The sequence below is a fragment of the Taudactylus pleione genome, unplaced genomic scaffold, assembly GCF_031769625.1.
Source record: "Taudactylus pleione unplaced genomic scaffold, aTauple2 ptg000201l, whole genome shotgun sequence".
Lineage (NCBI taxonomy): Eukaryota > Metazoa > Chordata > Amphibia > Anura > Myobatrachidae > Taudactylus > Taudactylus pleione.
In genome coordinates, this window is record NW_028284603.1 from 25,967,428 (window position 1) to 25,983,352 (window position 15,925).

Consider the following 15,925-nt stretch of genomic DNA (forward strand, 5'->3'; position numbering starts at 1 on the left):
TCCCGACTCCAGAAGTGTGCTGCACTGGGTGTTTCAGCGTGTACGGTGAGATTTTGTTTAATGCCTTTGTCCTGACGAAAGTGCCACTAATACATAGGCACTGAAACGTTGCCATTAATATTACTGTCGCCTGAGTGTATTTTTTTATACGACTGGAGTGCTGCACCATTGGATTCTCTACATTACATGTTGTACGGACACCCAGCGCTTTACAAAGCTTGGTACAGGGAAAGCCGGACTCATTGCTACTATATATATATATATATATGTGTGTGTGTGTCACAACCCGGGTCTGCTTCCCCTGCCGCCGAGTCACTTATCGATTCTGCCAACATTCTCTATCACATCCCAGGCGCACAGGCTTCAGTGTTTCTTGGCCTGCTAGGCCTCAAGCAAGATCTAAGCCTACTACAGAGTACTGCAGTGACAAGTCTCTGACACCTGTTTGCAACAGCCAATCAAGTGGTAGCCTGAGCCTCACCATACCACCTGTCTCTGCTCAGCCTATCCCAGGTAACCCAGGGGTATATATCCCATCTGCTGACTCTACCTAATTGCCAGTACAATGTTTAACCTCAGTTCCTACTGAGTGAGCTATACTGAGCTCCTGTTGCTTACTTGTATTCAGTTTGTGCAGTTTTGCTTCCTTCTGCTATACAGATTCCTGCAAGTGATCTACACCTGGTGCAGCTATCCCACTGGCTGCACAGAGAATCTCAACCTGTTCCTGATATCCAAACCTGCAACTCGCCTGTGTATACTATTCTCACTGCATGGTGAGAGTTCCTGGTTCCTGCTCCATTGGTGCCGTTCCTGGTATCATCACCCACTATCCATTCCAGTGTCTGGTCTGCATCCGGTTCTGTCTATGCCTGAGGCAGCTATCCCACTGGCTGCACAGAGAACCTTCATCTGTTCCTGTTATCCAAACCTACAACTCGCCTGTGTGTACCATTTTCCAAAGCATTCCGGTTTACAGTAAGAAGAGTGTTATTTTATCTTTCTACAGTATTAACCCAGTATCAGCCTGGTCAATCTACTGCCACACTCTCCACTGATTCGATTTCCGGTCAGGGAAGGTGTTCTATATTTTATGCCAGGAGGTCTCCTTAGGCCTTCCAACATTCGTTACACATATCCAGACCACCCATACAAATGAATATCAGACACCGAGTTCACAAACAAACACGAGTCTGACACTATGTTCCAGATGGATGGCACTCCCATACACTCTGGCAGGGATATATATATATATATATATATATATATATATATATATATTATATATATATATATTTATTTGATGGACAGTTTGGGCATTGCACACACAATTACGCAGACACACAAACACACACACACACTGACACACTCTGACACAGACACAAATACTACACACAGACACACACACACCAACTTATGCCAACAGTAAAGCATCCTGAGACCATTCCTGTGTGGGGTTACTTCAACACAGCCATGAATAAAGAATGGTACCAAAACAACCTCCAAGAACAACTTCTCCCAACCATCCAAAAACAGTTTGGTGACGAACAATGCCTTTTCCAGCAAGATGGAGCACCTTGCCATAAGGCAAAAGTGATAACTTAGTGGCTTGGGGAACAAAACATCAACATTTTGAGACCATGGCCAGGAATCCCCAGACCTTAATCCCATTGAGAACTTCAATGAGGCAGGTGGACAAACAAAAACCCACAAATTCTGACAAACTCCACACATTGATTAGGCAAGAATGGGCGGCCATCAGTCAGTATGTGGCCCAGAAGTGGATTGACAGCATGCCAGGGCAAATTGCAGAGGTCTTGAAAAAGAAGGGTCAACACTGCAAATATTGACTCTTTGCATAAACTTAATGTAATTGTCAATAAAAGCCTTTGACACTTATGAAATGATTGTAATTTTACTTCAGTATACCATAGTAACATCTGACAAAAAGGTCTAAAAACACTGAAGCAGCAAACTTTGTGAAAACCAATACTTGTGTCATTCTCAAAACTTTTGGGCATGGCTGTACAATCTTATTTGAATGCAGCTGCGAAGCTGATTTACCTTGAAAAGCGATCATCTTCTGCAGCTCCGCTCTGTCAGTCCCTCCATTTGTTACCTGGATCCTATCGAATTTAATATAAAATACTTCTACTTACACAAAATACAATTAACCAAACTACACTGACATACATATTTTTGCTTTTTGCAAAATATCTCCCAGCTTGACCTCTCCGATCAGCACAAGATCTGCGTCTCTCATCCACACCTGCTCCCATTCAATGTTACAGGACTTTTTTTCGGGCTAGACCCACTCTGTGGAATGTCCTCCCATGCACAACAAGACTTTCCTCTAGCTTCCAAAACTTCAAGTGTTCCTTTAAAATTCACCTCTTCAGGCAAGCTTATCAAATTCCAACACTAGCCAAATAACCTCCATAAGCTATTCCCGGTGCACTGCTCAGCCAGCATGAAGAGATATGGAGACTTGCCACGTAGAGAGGGATGCTGGGCCTGTTTATCAGTATTTTTTTATTACAGTTTTTTACCAATCCTAAAGCACAATGGAATACTCTGGCACTAAATGTTAATAATAATAAATTAGATAATTTTCTAATCAGTTTAATGAACATAACATACTCTTAAACTTTTGACTGATATATTCTCAGTCAGGTTATACTTATGTCTCTATCGTACTTATATTGAGGTCTGATTATACAGTACATCTGAGTAGAATCAGTAACTCTTCTTTTAAAGATTATCAATGTAGCCAAATATCCTGCTAAGATTAAATATTGCCTGGCTACATTAATTCATTAAATACATACATTTGTAGGCTTCCGGTTCCGGGTTCATGGAGGAAACAGCTCTGTGAGAGAGCTCCGTTTAACTCCCGGCAACATTCTTTTTTTCAAGGCTATTTTAGCCTCCATAGCAGCACCTTCCTTCTCCTCCTGACTTGCGGACACGGCAAGACATCAGCAGAGCTGTCTGGCCCGCCGGGAAATATAAGCAGACGCGGTTGTTAGCTGCGGGACTGCGGCCACGTGGGCGACGCCGGAACAGCAGCGAAGTAAGAGCCGCTGATACAGGCTCCCCCCCGTTACCTAGAAGTATTCTCTGCAACTGTCGCTACTTGCCGTGGAGCTGTGGCAGCGTGGGTGACGCCAGACGGGGAAGACAACAAGTCAGGACAAGATAAGTGCCACCATTATAGGCCCTCCCCCTTACCTGGAAGATTCTTGCAAGCCATCGTTAGTAGCAACGGGGTGCAATTAAGTGTGGGGTGCCAGACGGAAGTGGCAGCAGTGAAAGAGCCACTATTGCAGGCTTCCCTGCGACATTTACCAGCTCCCACAGACTCCGGGACTTATTAATAGTTTGGTTTGGCAGACTGACTTGCAAGGAGTGTCGGGCAGCTTTATTAATAGCCGCGCTACAGCAGGACACGAGGGAGCCATTCAGCACAGCTAAAACAGGGACAAGCCCTTCACCTGGACAGCGAGTCGGCTGAACGCAGTGAGAGGATTATTTAGTGTACTACCCCTAACTTATCCATTACTCTTGCCCAGAAGAGGTCTGAGACCCCTGTTACTATACTTCTATATAGGTGTGCAGTCATTGGTCACGCTTTAGTTACCGCTGCTGATTGACTCCTGACCGCAGTACTATTACAGTTGACGCATGTTGCCTATTTTCCATGGAGAGGATGACATTCTGATCTTCCCCATTCTCTAGCTCTTTGTTTGAGCTTCCCACAGAAATTAGGTGGGATTTCATTCTTATATAAGTCTCCATAAGCGTCTTATACTTATATTCTATTCATAATCACCGACACGAGCAGCGTGCAGAGCTGTTAACCTTAGTATATATATCAACACATCTCAATTGTGCTTGTATGAAGAAGTACCTGCAGACCCAGGCCTCAGCTATCCCAAAACCTCCACGACAAGAAAAACGCTGTGTAAATAACGGCATTGCACCAGGTGACGAACCAGAGGTCACTCCACCAGCTCACAAGAAGGTTGCGGCTCATGAAGAGGATCAGGCTCGTGGTCCTGCAGACTCTATTACCTATAGGGATGTAGTAGAAGCAATCAAAAGCACTATGACGCCTCTTCTCTCTCAAGCTGTGTCTAACATCAAAGATCAAATTCAGCAATTATCAATAAGGGTCTCTGACACGGAGAAAAAATTAGGGGCCACATTCCAGGATGTATTTGATATAAAAGGGCAAATGCAAGTTCTACAGAAAGATAATTATTACCTACGAAATAAGTTAGATGACATTGAGAATCGTTCTCGACGCAACAACATAAGATTAGTTGGTTTACCTGAATCGATAAAAGGCCCAGCACTTGCTCATTTCGTTAGGAATACTCTCCCTTCTCTCCTAGAAATTTCTGAGGTCTGTACAGACTTAGTTATTGAATGAGTTCACAGAATAGGACCCAATCCTAAACCGGCTGACTCGCGTCCAAGAGTGGTGTTGTTCAAATGTCTCAATTACTTGCACAAGGTCGCCTTCTGGACAGCCTCGCGAGCAAATAAATCCATCATTTGGGAAGGGAATCGGCTATATATTTTCCAAGACTTCTCCGTCGAATTATCTAGAGCTCGCAAAGCATTTTCACCGTTATGCTCACAACTAGTCAAGTTAAGGCTCTTCGAAGGAGATTCTTACAAGGATTTCACGAATCCAGATGATGCGGCCGGCTACCTTAATGAAGAATCCCGAGCTTCAGCTGAAGATATTTCTGACCTCATCCCACCTTGATATCTTTGCTAGAAGAAATCTGATAAGATGTGTCATTGTGATTGTTTCTTTTTTATGCTTATGCTTTCTTTCAGCTCCTCATTTATCACAAATCTGGACTCTAGTATTCCTTGTTAAGTACTATACTTAAGTGTTATATTGCTCTAGTAAGCTCCCTATATGCTCACTGTGGTCTCACATATATTTAGTGATTTCTCTATCTTTTTCTCTAAATATCCACAGCATATGTATATATATATACTTTGCATGATAGATATTTAGGTGCCTTTATTTTTATTATCATTATCATAGTTTTATTGTAGTTTTGATTATCGTCGCTATATAAAGCTGTTACATGTGTTAGCCGGGATGTTGTGGAGCCCTCCTACCTGGCATTCTTTGCAGATAATGTTGCTTTGTTTAGCAATGTTTAATATTTCAATTTTGATTTTCCTTAAAATATTCAGAAGTTCCAGAGACGGGAGGGTCCCCCAGGCCTCATCTAAGAATGGGGTATTGGGATACTCCTATCTCATCGATACTTCATAGATTGTTGTTTATAGATCTATGCATTTATTTGTTTGGTGTCTCCCCTCCCAGCCCTTGTGTTTTGGCCCTCCCCCCATTCTTCTCCTTGCAGCTAATTGGATCTTTGCCCGTAAAGGCATGGGACAGTCATCTTAGTCGCTATACTGAGGAAGATGATAGAGCTTAGAGTGGGCTCCTGGAACATTGGAGGTATCAATTCCTCTGCAAAACATTGTAAGATACTTCTATATCTTTCTAAATTATACATTGACATCGCCTTCCTACAAGAAACCCATCTCACACCACAAGAAACGACTAAGTTGCAAATGCTAGGGTGGGCAATCCTTACAGCTGCCCCTTTCAATTCAAAAGCTAGAGGGGTTGTGATTCTCTACAAAAAAAACTTGGCAGTTGGCTGTTTCCTCTACATACTCAGACCCAGAAGGTCGCTATACAATTGCTTCCATTTCCCTCTCTAATAATAAATTCACATTATGTAATGTTTACGCTCCAAATCAATATTCTAGAGCCTTTATGCAAAAATGACTAGCCGCACTGACTCCTTATTCCCATACATCTTTAATCGTGTGCGGAGATTTTAATTTAGTCTCCTCCTCATTCCTTGATAAATCCTCCTCAAATCTGCTGCACGTCTCTCCCTAAAATAGGAATACCCTTTCTCTCCAAACAGCTCTTGTTGGTAGACGCGTGGAGAGCGCTTCACCCTACAGAAAGGGAATTTTCCTGTTTATCAGCAGCCCATCATACTTTTTCCAGGATTGATTACATATTAATCTCTTCCCCTCTGCTTCCTAGGGTTAGTATATCTGATATGGAACATATAGCCCTGTCGGATCATGCTCTAGTATGGATCGTTCTGCACATACCTACCGATAGTAGCCCAACCCGCCAATGGAGATTCCCAACCCACCTTTCCAACTCTCTCACATTTTGTAATCATTTGGAGGCGGCTTGGGAGGACTACAAAATTCACAGTGCCTCGTATGCCACTTCCGATCCTTCCCTTTTTTGGCAGGCTGCAAAAGCGGTATTGAGGGGATTTGTTATTTCATATGTTTCCTCCCTTCATAAACAACAAGCAGACAATTACATTAAATTACAAATAGAACTTTCAGTCTCTTTCCAAAAATATAAACAATTCCCTTCTCTTTCTAGTAAACAGGAATACCTCACTGCAAAGACTCATTTTGAAGAGCACCTAAGTATTATGGGTGATAGGTTGTTATTTTCGGTTAATTACCGTTTCCATAAATTTGGTACCAAAACGGGTCGTCTTTTATCCAATACTTTAAACAGTAATAGATCCCCTATGGTAGTACATCCTCTCAGAAAATCGAATGGTTCACTTACAACGTCCAACTCCCAGATAGCGGATATAATGCATTCATTTTATGAATCTTTATACTCCTCCCCACTACCTGAACAAGCCTCATCAGACTCAACCCCTCCTTCAGATTTGTTTAACTGGAGTTCACGCCCTTACCCACAAATTCCTTCAGACTTAATTTCTTCATTAACAAACCCTATTACTACGGCAGAGGTTACTAATGCAATTCAACATCTTAAACCGGCGAAGGCGCCAGGACCAGATGGACTCAGTGGGGAATTTTATAGGCTATTAGGTCCAAAAATATCGACGCCCTGATTTCTTTTTTTAACCATATAGTAACACGAAACTCTATTCTGGCCCATTTCAATTCTGCTACAATTAAGGTCTTGCCAAAATCGGGAAGAGATTTAACATCCCCGGGCTCTTATAGACCGATATCCTTGCTGAATCAGGATTACAAAATCCTAACAAATATTTTAGCTGATCATGTCAAAGTACTTCTTCCGCATATAATACACCCAGATCAGACTGGTTTCATCCAAGGTCGTCATTCGGTCGTTAATGGCAGAAGAGTAATCTCGGCCCTTCACACATTATCTCAATCAAAAATGCGAACTCCAGGTGCTATTATTTCTTTAGACGCCGAAAAGGCTTTCGACCTTATCTCATGGCCTCATTTATTTCACTCCCTTGCTAAATTTGGTTTCCCTGATTGCTTTATCCGTTGTCTTAATCTTTTATATAACAATTCACAATCTCGAATCTCATGCAATGGATTTTTATCCCCCCCTTTTGATATTCTTAGAGGAACTAGACAGGGTTGCCCCCCGTCAACCTTACTATTTGCCATTGCCATTGAGCCCTTGGCAATTGCCTTGCGATTATCTCCCCTGTTTCATGGTATAGAGATTGGCTCTGTGACCCTTAAGCTGTCCCTCTTTGCTGACGACATGATCCTCTTTATATCAAAACCGGATATATCAATCCCAGCTGTTTTAAATATTATGTCGTCTTTTGGCTCGTTTTCGGGATATAAAATCAACCTAGACAAATCGGAAGTTATGTATTTACCTATTTCTTCTTCCCTCAATGTCAGAGATTCTATTTTGTCTACATTTAAACCTCCCACCAACGAAATTAAATATCTAGGAATTCGTATCCCTTCTGATATTTCGCAACTGTCTAAAGTCAATTTCCAACCATTAATAAATAAGATAAACACCTTATTAGTTTCCTGGAGACTCCTGCCTTTGTCCTTACTGGGTCGTGTAGCAGTTCTCAAAAGTGTGGTGTTTCCTAAAATATTCTATATTATGCAAATGATGCCGGTTGCACTCTCTACATCTGATATTAAACACCTTCACTCTCTTATGTCCTGTTTTTTATGGCAAAATAAAAGGCCCAGAGTGGCTACCAAAAAATTAATGACCCAGCGCGATAGCGGAGGCATGGGTATACCTGATCTCACCTCTTACTCCTTAGCAATTTTCTTTCAGTACAGTTTGGATTGGCTAATGGAAACCTCTCATTACTCGGAATATCAGTTAGATTCTGCTTTGTTGGCCCCTTACTCCCCAGGAGCTTTGTTACACACTAAAACATCTGATATTCCGTCTCATCTCTTTTCAAATATATGTTTTCTAGATACCTACCTTTCTTGGCTTAAGATAAATAAAAAAATGGGACGAAACCATCATGTAACACCCTTCATACCAATATGGGGGAACCCGGCGTTTCCCCCTTCCCTATCCAACACACAATTTTCACTGTGGAGAGAAAAGGGACTATGGATCACTGCAGCTGAATTTGACCCTGGAGGCTCTTTAATGCAGTTCTCGACCTTACAAAATAATTACCAACTGCCCAATCACCAGTTTTACATGTTTTTACAATTACGTCACTATATAACTTCATTACCCTTGGCGATGCCCTCATCATCTCAATCTGATCCATTTATCCCTCTTATCAACTTTATTTCACATAATCCTTACCATTTAAAACTTATATATTCTGATTTAGTCAACAGCCCTTCTGAATCATATAAACAACAGTTATTTAATTCTTGGAAACAAGATATACATACTCTTGATTCAGCTGAATCAATGTTTCTGAGATATAGCTCTTCTCTTAAAATATTACAATCTTCTTATTTACAAGAGGTACATATACGCACTACTTATCGAATGTATATTGCTCCGGCACAGCGTAGACATATGATCGCTTCAGAATCAGGTTGTTGCCCCAAATGTCATGTTTCCACAGCCAAATTTCTACATTGCTTTTGGGAGTGTGGCAAAATGTAAAAATTTTGGTATAATATTTGGTATCATATTTAAATAAAACATTTTCCCTTTATCTAGTTCCAGACAAGTTGGCTTGTTTTTTTTTTGGCTAACTTTTCTGGCTGGGATCTGGAGGGACGGAGGAAGCAGCTAATCCCTTTACTTACGCTTTTTGTAACTGTCGCCAAAAAGATCATTTTAATTCACTGGGTTTCAAACTCATCACCTTCTTTAACGGAAGTACATCAGAAAATGCTCCAGCTGATGTATTTTGATAGAAGATCTACGATCCTCGATATTCATTCTGGAATAAAACGATTCCACCATAAATGGGGTATTTATATCAATAGTTTGGAGGAATCATCTCAGGTCAAAATATACAAACTCTTTGAATCAACAACTTGGTATTTATTGAGGAACTTGAATTGAGCTGATTAGTCGACTAATCTCCCAGTATATTTCCATTCCCTTCCAGTATTCTCCCTTCATAGGGTGTTTATCACAATGCTAATTTTGACTCAAATTGTTGAGGTTGTTGAGATACTCCAGTGTTCCACACCCGATAATCGGTTAGTATTTTAATTGCTGTGATCCTAAGTCCCATATAATAAGTCCTAGTCCTTACATCCAATATATATTTTCAATCCTCTCCAACTCTCCTCCTGTGTTTGCCTAATGTATCACACCTTCCCTTGTTCTGTTGAGTCTGAGTCTGTCTTATTCTGTCTATGTTCTATATGTCTTTCGTTACTTTATTCTTTTTATTATATTTTTATTTTTGTTTCTTCTCTCCATTCCCACAGGATTCATTTACTCATCAGGTTTTAAGATATCAGACCTTTATTATCCTCTGATATACCTTATAAGCAGTTGATAGATATATTATGTTCTTATCGAACAGTTGTCACTGAGTCCTTGTTCTTATAGTAAACGGATTTAAGATTACATTATATCTAATATTTAATACAAGATTTATTTGTATTCTCGGCTATGTAATTTGCCTCTATAAACATTGTTATACCAATGTTTGATTTATGGAACAAGATTTCTGTCTATTGTATATTTTGAAAAACTTAATAAAATGTATTGGAAAAAAAAAATTACATACATTTGTCACTTCAACATTATATGAAATAATTACCCCCATATTCATGACTGTACAACACTTGTCATTATTATATCACTATTACTAACTTAAGGTATCCTTGAACTTAAAATAACATATATTAAAGAGGAAACTAAATGTTCTCATTTTCCCAATTTAATACCCACAGGACACAACAATCTCCCATTCATGTCCTCCCCATTCTGTAGCTCATTCTAGCATTACATTGATCCTGTGTCTCATAATTCTGTTTTACAGGGCGCTGACAGCCTAAGTCCTAAATATATTTTAAAAGTGAAAAATAAGATTTTTTTATTCTCCAATAACATTTGTTAAAATCAATGACAATAACAGAACTCACATTTTGACATGGCCAGATGTTGCTAAAGGTTATTATGGATTATTACTTCCAATATTATATAGTATAATTGAATTCATATACATATACAGGTATATCTATACTAATATTATAAGAACGTTGTTCCAAGTTGGCGAAAGCACTACTGAACCAATTTTCATGAAAACTGCACCATATTGTACTGTCATAGGAATAACCCGCACTTTATTTCATCTTGATCCATCAAGTTAAAACTGAGCAATTTCAAAAACAAAATTTATTGACATAATCAATGCACCATGAGAGCAGCTGGTAAGGGGTGGGGGAGAGGTGCTTTGGGACCGTGTTCACCTGAATAGGACAGGCTACATAACAGTCTGTGCACAGGGCACACAGTGACATTGGTGTGAGTGGTGGGTGAAGGCGCTGCTGCCACCAGTCTGTATAGCGATGCTGATCACGTGGGCCACTCCCGCAACAGGACCCCTATAACACCTCAAATAAAAAATAGTGGCGGAAGTGAATTCAACATGGGTATATATATATATATATATATATATATATATTAGTGGAGGGGGCCTGCGCACTGGACCGGGGTGTGCTGCAGATGATTGATAGGTCGCCCTGACCTTAAGTAAATGAAACAGAATGGTAACACTGCGCTCTACCCCTTACTATATGATGGTTAAATAATAAATGAAACAGGGTGTGAAATTATAGAAACATAAACACACTTTTAATTAAAAAATGTGGGTGAAGTAGGTAAAATGAATCGGGGTGTAATCGTTACTGCAAACTTGTGTTATCATGTAAACATGTCTATGCAGTTAGTTGTGATGGTAATCCTTTATGGTTGTTCTAAAATAGACTAAAGGTGCCCATACACGGTACGATGCACCGTGCAGGGCGTCTGCCGATCTGTCACATCCCAGATCAGATGAACCTGCGGGAAGATCTGGGGATGCGATATACGATCCCGCGGGAGTGCAAAGCAAGATATCAGGTAAGATATCGTGCCCATACACGGCACGATATAGCACCTATATCAGGCCGATCCATCGGATCAGCACGTATATCATGCCATGTATGGCCACCTTTAGTGTACACTACTATCCGATGTGATAATATGAAATATTATTGGTGGGTGGTAGATCTAATTCTGCTTAGTAACAGTCACTCTGGCTAACACCTGTGTGTTGTCTGTCCATGTGAGGTACCTTCACTTCCTTCGTTGAGCGGCATCACACTTTCCTTGGTGTTGTGGTGCACCTCTTCTTTCTTTGATGTTGGTTCTGGTGGGGGTCGGTGGGGGCCCGATGGTGTCAGCCCAGTCTTATGGTACACCTAACTCGTGTGGCTACCTCTACCACTGTGGTGCTCCCTGCAGATCATCTGGTTCAGGTTCACCTTGGGGCATCTAGCTGTAGAGGTGCCTGGCTCTGGATGTCATCACCCCCCTCCGGTCCCTGTATGGGGTCTGTGGTGGGTCTCTCCCTTCAGCCCGAGCGGTGTGTCGGCCATCTGTTCCAGATTGCTAATTGACGCACACTGCCACCTCCAAGATGGCAGTTTAACCCCTCCTCTCTCCTCTCAGTCTCCAACCAGTGCTCCAGTGGAGCTTACAATTCATATTCCCTACCATATATACACACACAAATGCACTTGGGGTAATTTTTTTTTGTTAGTATCCAATTATCCTATCAGTATGGTTTTGGAATGGGGGAGGAAACCATTTAAGCATGGAGAGCATGCAAACTCCACATAGATAGGGTTTTGGTGGGAAACAAATCTAAGCCCTTGATTCCCACCAAAGCCCTAACTGAGTGGAGTTTGTATGTCCTCTCCATGCTTGCGTGGGGTTCCTCCGGATACTCCAACTTCCTCCCACATGCCAAAAAAATCTACTGGTAACTTAATTGGCTCCCAACAACAATTAACCCTAGTGTGTAAGTGTGTGCACTACATGTGGTAGAATATATAGATTATAAACTCCACTGAGGCAGGGACTTAGGTGAATGGCTAAATATTCTCTGTAAAGCGCTGCAGAATATGTGCGCACTGTACAAATAACTGGAAATAAATAAATATACAATAAACAGTGCTGCAATTCCCAACCTTTAGGAACACTTTTGAAACCAAATCGTCTATCACTGAGCACCGTAGTAGGACCTGCTGCCAGATTCTCTGGGCTTTCCCACAAATATTGTCTGCTACACAGTCTAGCTGAAAAAATGTGAAAGGATGATAAGTATTTGTAGTACAATAAGATAAATGTACAACAGCTGGAATGTAAGAACTGGCACCAGAGGGCTTTTGCCATCAAGCTAAAGAGAGTGTATGGAGCAAGCAAGAATAAAATAACATACTGTGTCTGTCCACACATAGCAAAAGTCTTAGACCAACAAACTTGCACTGATAGATCAGTAATTCATCATGGTAATGAAGGCAGTTTACAAAGAATTCTAGAAACACTGAAAGATATGTAACACGTTGAGTAAACTCTCAGGACAACATTTTACCAAGGAAAAGAAACAAAGCCAGATAAAAGGTTAATGACCAAATTGTATATATTTCATCAAAAATAGCTGTCAAAACATTTAAGAAAAGGCCAATAACAGATATGGGAAAACAACGACGGAGAATGTTGCAGTGAAGAGGAAACAATGAATTGTAAACACTGCAATTAAAACCACATTTTCATAAAAGTACTTTTAGATTTAGTGGATTACAGTACATGATTATTTTTTTCTATAGTGCTATAAATAGAGAAGTTATGATTTGACAGTAATTTTGTTTACACTTTTACAATCCCAACTATGCCATTTCTTTTTCTGATCATCTACTCTTGGGTAGAGTTGCCAAAACTTCTTCAACGGAAAAGTGGAGGTGATGCCCACAGCATCCAATCAGATTGTTGCTATCATGTTCTAGAACGTTAAATGATAGACACTGGCAATACCTCCTCTTTTCCTGATTAGAAGATTTTATGTGCTAATGTTTTTTTTATTCAATTCACTGGCAGTTTGTCCAGTATCATGATGTTTAGGTTACTGGTGTAATGTAACATCTATCTGCCCTGGGAGATGATCTAAAAATGTATTTTGGAACCATACATTCCAAAGTTATTAGCTGCCTAAAACTACATAACATACTGTAATTACTTAATGCAGCTGAGCCATAGGTGACAGAAGAGACAGTGACTGTACTAAAAATTGATGCCTTTGTACTATTGAGGTAAGTCTACATTGTGATGTAATGGAAAATAATAAAAATTGGATTTGATTTCTTTGGTCAGTAGACCTGACATAATACATAGTGTATAGATAGATCAGATCAGTGCAAACCATTTTCTATTCAACTTTTCAAACCCAGTATTGTGCAGGTGACAAGAGGACATCCCCTGAGACTGAACAAGATACAAGTTCTCTATCAGCATACAGGAGAAAAGGTTTATTCAGTTTAATGATAGTCAGGCTATAGCATTCTGTAACAATGAAAGTGATAACGATTTATTAACTGGATCGGCTGCAGCCCCTAGAAGCCTGCTTGCTGATTTGTGCATATTTGTGGGATACAGTGTAATAAACCGACACACTACAGTAGGTAGGACATAGACATGGTTGATGTTTGGGTGACTTACTGTAAGGGCAAGTTGAGGTGAGTTACAAGGAGAGCACACAGAGTCAGAGCCACTGACCTTAGTGGAGGCAATTTCAGTAGAGTGGAGGTGACAGAAGCCAAATTGGAGATGGTCAAGGACATAACAATAGTCAAGGCGGAAGATCATGAGTTTTGGTAAGGGTTTTGGTGATGAAAGAGCTAGATATATGTTAAATGTGCAGGATGAATGACAGGGAGGATTCAAGGTTAACACTCAGACAACGGACTTGAGGACCAGCCAGGAGTGAGACATTGTTGACAGAAATAAAGAATGGTTGGCAGAGTGCCCTGGAATGGGGGAAGATAATGCTTCAGTTTTGGACAAGTTTAATTTGAGAAAATGTTGGCTCATCCAGGATGAGATGACAGAGAAGCAGGAAGAGAAACAAGCAAGGAAAGAGGGAGAGAGGTCAGGTGTGAGAAAGTAGATTTGAGTATCATCAGCGTATAGTTAGCTGGTATTGGAGACCACGGGACCTGATCATTAATCCAAGATAAATAAGAGGAGGTGTATATAAATGCTTAAACAGAAAAGGAATGGTCAGTGAAGTAAGAGCTGAATCATTAGAATGCACATTCAGAGACACCAATGAAATAAATTTGATGAAGAGGCAGGTAGTCAAAGGCAGCAGATAGGTTGACAAGAGTGAGAATGTAGAAGTGATTGTTAGCTTTGTTAGTGAGACGGTTGATGGTGACCTTAGTGGGGGCAGTTTCAGTAGAGTGGAGGTAACAGAAGCCAAATATGAGATGGTTAAGCAGGGAGTGGTAAGAGAGGAATGAGGTGTGTCAGAAATAAACAACCTTATCAAGAAACATGGAGGTAAACATGACAGAAATTGGGCTGAAGTTTGATAGGGTGTCAGGGTCAAGTAGGGTTTCTTGAGGATAGTTGAAGCAAGTGAGTGTTTGAGGGGGGACAGTGCTGGATGAGAGGGATAGGTTGAAGAGATGAGCAAGGTGAGAGCAGGCTTCAGGGGTTAGGAAGTTGAGAGAGAATGTGATCCAGATTGAAATTGAAGAGGTGACAAGATGAGAAAAGGACATAGACTTCATCTCTAGTGGTGGGGTTGAAGAAAGCCAAGGTGGAAGGCAGTGACATCACTATGGGTGGTAACACCCTGAGCTGCACTTAGTTAATCCTATTGTGTCATTTTGGGGGCATGGCCGGGATTGTCATGCCCCCATTCTCATCATGCTGGGGGATTGCCCAGCACTCCAGGAGCTGCAGGGCAGCCTCCCCAACACACTGGTGTGTGGATGACATGAGCATACACGTGTCATCCATTACCACTGCTGCAGCACTGCTCAGTGACACTATCCGTGGGAGGCCAATATAGACAATTGAAGCCAGAGAAGCAGGCTAGTACAAAAAAATAATAATTACACAGATCTGCGAAATTTAAGGTATTGAAAGCTTTTTTTAATAATACTTTTAATATTCTTAATTATACTCCTCTGTACATCAAGAAATAGCATATTAAAAAAAATTACCACATCACATTTACCTATAAGGGGGTTACATACATTTTTAGGATAAAACAAGAAGTTTAATTGTTTTTGACATATTTATTGTGAAATATGAAGAAGTGTAGATGATATCACTGTGTTTTTGTCCTAATTGCGTAATAAAATAACAATAAAATCAAACAATAATAGAAACAAAACCATAATTATTGAAAAAATCGTTAATAACTTGTTTTTTGTCTTCAGGCTTAGTTTTGTCGCTTTTCACATATAAGCTTTGTCTGTGTCGTCTCTGTGTATCATCCAGCAGTAGTCAGCCATCATGCTGATGTCCCAACGACCCTGGTATCTTCTTTCTACATCTTTAACATCTTGGTGGAACCATTCACCCTGTTCTTCACTGTAGTCTCCGAGATTATTCGGGAAATGCTCAATATGG